The sequence below is a fragment of the Asparagus officinalis genome, chromosome 6 (genome assembly GCF_001876935.1).
Source record: "Asparagus officinalis chromosome 6, Aspof.V1, whole genome shotgun sequence".
NCBI lineage: Eukaryota > Viridiplantae > Streptophyta > Magnoliopsida > Asparagales > Asparagaceae > Asparagus > Asparagus officinalis.
In genome coordinates this window covers 46,531,045-46,534,994 of record NC_033799.1, presented here as the reverse complement: position 1 = coordinate 46,534,994, position 3,950 = coordinate 46,531,045, and the positions used below count along the sequence as shown (strand labels likewise).

The following is a 3,950-nucleotide window of genomic DNA, read 5'->3' as shown; positions in this document are numbered from 1 at the left end:
CCCCCCCCCCAACCCAAAAAAAAAAGATAATAATAATAACAATGCTTAATATTTATACTTCTTTATAAACTGTTAAATTGCATCATGCACTTCTTCAATCGCATACTTACACTTAATGTTTAATATTTATACTTCTTTATAAACTGTTAAATTGCATCATCCATTTCTTCAAGCACATACTTATACCTTTTTCTCATCAAAGACCTGCCATACCTTCTAAATATGAAAAGCTAGTCTCAAGTAACAAAATAAAGAACGGTTGATATCTATAAAGCATAACAATTTAGAAAGCAAAAAAAAGTCAAAGAGAAAGGGAAAAAGCCTAAAACAAGTTTAGTAATCCATCTCATATCGTACCCTTTGTAACAGTAATTGTAAGCATGCCATTGTTACTATACTCAACCTTCAAACATTTAAACTTCCATAAAACATTGAATTCATCTAACCTAGCAGCAGTCCTGTCACTTACTGAAAGAACAAAACCCTTCAATTTCCCAAATAAAACAAAGGGTTGGTTGCACGTTAACACCCCAAGAGTTTCACCGTTTTTTAACTTCGATACCCGAAGTATTCAACTTGACTTTGATAACTATTACGTCCCAAAGCCCTAACTTTGTTCCTCAATTCCCCAAAACTCAAAAAAAAACTGAAATTTGGTAACAAATTTTCACCCAAGGTATATATTTTGCAAAAATGAAACTACATGGATAACAAATTCAAACATCGGGGGTCCGTGTCTGGGGAACCATTCACTTTTCCATGTTAAAATTCTTTATCAAAAAAAAAAATGTCAGCATTTTTGCGCTCCAGGATACCAAATTCAAATCAAAATCACCCAAAAGACAAAAAACTTTTTTCCCTAACCTAGCACAGCCGCTAGCAGCCCTAGCGCCGTATCTGCATAAAGAACCGACGCCGGAGCCGCGTCCCGCAATGATCGAGTTCCCACGGGTCCTGCCTTCTGCCTCACATACACGACCATCGAGGCAGTCAGACACCGAGAAGAGCCCGCCCCAAACAGGCGAAGCTCCCGCCGACGCGGCGCGTTCAATCGAACGCCCATGAGGCCGCCGCGAGCCGCTACGCCGTTGGGGAGTTGTAGAGTCCCTATGAGGAAGTGAAAGCGGATCGCGCCGACGGCGCCATGCGAAGGCGCCGCCGACGGTCGTCGAGGATGCGATCGGGCAGGGCTCGCGCGAGTCTCCTGGTGTTTCCCATGCCGGCGGGACTTTCTAGGGCTTGACAAATTTCAAAAACCAACCGCTTTTTAAACATTTAACTTGCAAAAAACGAAAGCGTTTTCCGATAATATTGCCAAAAACCGGACCTGTTTTCAGCCTCCACGCGCTGAAAATCAGGTCGGTTTTTGTAAAAATCTCTCTCCGAAACATCAACGGGATTCAACATCCCGGTGAAGTTTATGAGAATTAAAACTCACGGGAGTTCAACTCCCGTGAAGCTTAATTTGTGCTTTAAACTCCACGGGAGTTCAAACTCCCGGTGGAGTTGGCAAGTCAGGCAAATCCAGAGAATCGATCTCTGGAAATTGTGAGCTGCAGCTCACGGGAGTCAACTACCCGTGAAGTTGGCAGTGGCCATTTTCCAGAGAATCGATCTTCTGGAAAATTGGCGTTTTTTTTTTTTTTACTTTTTTTTTGTTTTTTTTTTTTTTTTTTTTTTTTCAACTCCACGGGAAGTTGAACTCCGCGTGGGATTTGCTGCCAACCTATTTAGCCGCGTGACCCCCCCCTCCCCTCCCGACACACCTCCCAGCCCACAAAACCCTAACACTCTCCAGTTTCGTTCCCAACGCCCCTTCCAGTTCCGTCGTCGCCACCGGCAGCTCCAACCGACCACTGCCCGCAGCCTCCAACCACGCCGCCGCACCAGAAAAATCACCGACCGCACGCCTGTTCTCTCCGACACGCCGCGTCCCGACACGCCGCCTCCGACCGGATCCTCAGTCGATTTCAAAAAAAAAAAGTAAATTCTTTCTAAAAAAAGCTATACGCGCTCTAATTTTTGTTATTCTCCCACTATTTTGATTGTGATTACATGTAGAAAATCTAGAAATTTAAGAAATTAATTGTGAATTGTTTACGGCAATTTTGTGAAGAAATGTGAAAAATTAGATATGGAAATTATGCAAAAATGTGAAAAATTAAAAGGGAAAATTATCAAATAAATGTGAATAATTAGAAGAAATTATCAATAATTTTGTGATACTTTGTGAAGAATTAGTGTGTAAATTATCGAATAATTTTGTCAAATTAGAAGAAAAAATTTATCATAATTTCGAATTATTGTATTTAGATTTTAGAAATTAATATGTGAAATTATTTAGATTATGTGAAGAAAATAATTGATTTTTAGATTTTTTGCATATTAGTATGATATAATTAGATTTAGAAATTTAATTGTGAATTATTACGAATTTTGTGAAGACTATTAAATAATTTTGTCGTATTTAGAGTGAAAATTATCAAATTAATGTGGAAATTAGAGTATACTACCTAAATGTAAAATTAAGTAACAATCAATATTTATTTTGGCTTTTTCGTGTAATATTGATATTGAATTTTTCACACTCTCAGAGGTAACGAAATGATCGATCTTGTTACATTCTCTGTTCTTATGGATGGAACGATTAATTACCAGTCGAGAATAAAAATAGCCCGTTTATGAGTGAGGCACGATCGAGAAACGTGTTCATGAAAAAAATCGTGTACTTTCGATGATGTTGGTTATAATTACACAACTTACATTAAACTAAACTCACAGTGAGTATCACCTCAGTTGATGGTTTTGCAAATTATCCTGTTGTGGAGAAAACAGAACAATGGCCATCAAAATATCAAGTGAACTACATAATGGGTCTCATTCATTCTACACGACGAAAGGCGTTCGTCGAATTGTTCAATCTGAAAAAAACATCAGAGAGATTTGGGAAAATCGTTGAACTAGCGAAAGGAATGTATTCCCGCCATGTGGAGGATTCCTTGAAGTTGATCTGTTAGGCTTTTTATGCTCCCTCCAACAAGATGAATGTTTGGAACAATCACAATACATGAGCGGTCCTTCGTTCGTGGGCACGATCGAAATGCTTTCGATACTAACACGGGAATTCACAGAGAAGATATGCAAGTGTTGAATCCGAGAATGATGAAGAGGAGGGATTACAAATTAATAGGCATGACCTTGACTGAATCGTGATGACGGGGAAAACCAACACATCGAAGGGGCTTATGTTAATAATGGAGTATGTCGGCTTAGAGGATCGCGCCCGGCGATGAACTTCAAGGAGATGAATGGATTGATAACTCCGCGATGGAAAGTGGTTCTCATATTGCACTAATAGCGTGTTTGATACACAGCCGAGGACTTCTCATTCATCAAGGAGATCTTTACGAGAGTAAGGAGAAATTGATAGCATGCTATTCGCGACGTATAATCCAATTTGCAATCAAAAATGTGGAAGTTCAGGCCAACCAAGAATAATACTACAAGCTATAATGTGGTTTGTTTCTATCGCAAAGATGACAAATGTCGAAGATAATAGTGACACCACGCACGGCGCAATGCGAGGTGTCCGGGAAGCTTAATTCAGCGCTCGGTTCAAGAGTAGGTGGGCAATTCAAAATCAGCGGCATACAATGGACTCCACACTTGTAGGCAAATCTCGATTAGAGAATGAATAAGCAAGATGCATCGTCCCTCTCTTTTATTATATCGATTGATTTAGACCGCATCTGAGGGAGGATCTTGATCTAAAGGCCGAAAGATATCCGTCTTTTAGATGCAATAAAGCCACCAACGATTGGATGTATCATATCACAAGTGTTGGAATGCTAGGAGGAAGCGATGATAAAAATATTCGAGGGATTGGGAGAAATCGATATGAGATACTTACCTCATTATCTTGAAGCACTCAAAAGAGAAAAACCGGTGGA

The 3,950-nt window shown here is 39.7% G+C and overlaps 1 pseudogene; it reads right to left on the bottom strand.

The window, feature by feature from the left end:
- The window catches only part of LOC109846129, an 8,044-nt pseudogene extending 4,335 nt beyond the window's left edge, over window positions 1–3,709 (bottom strand).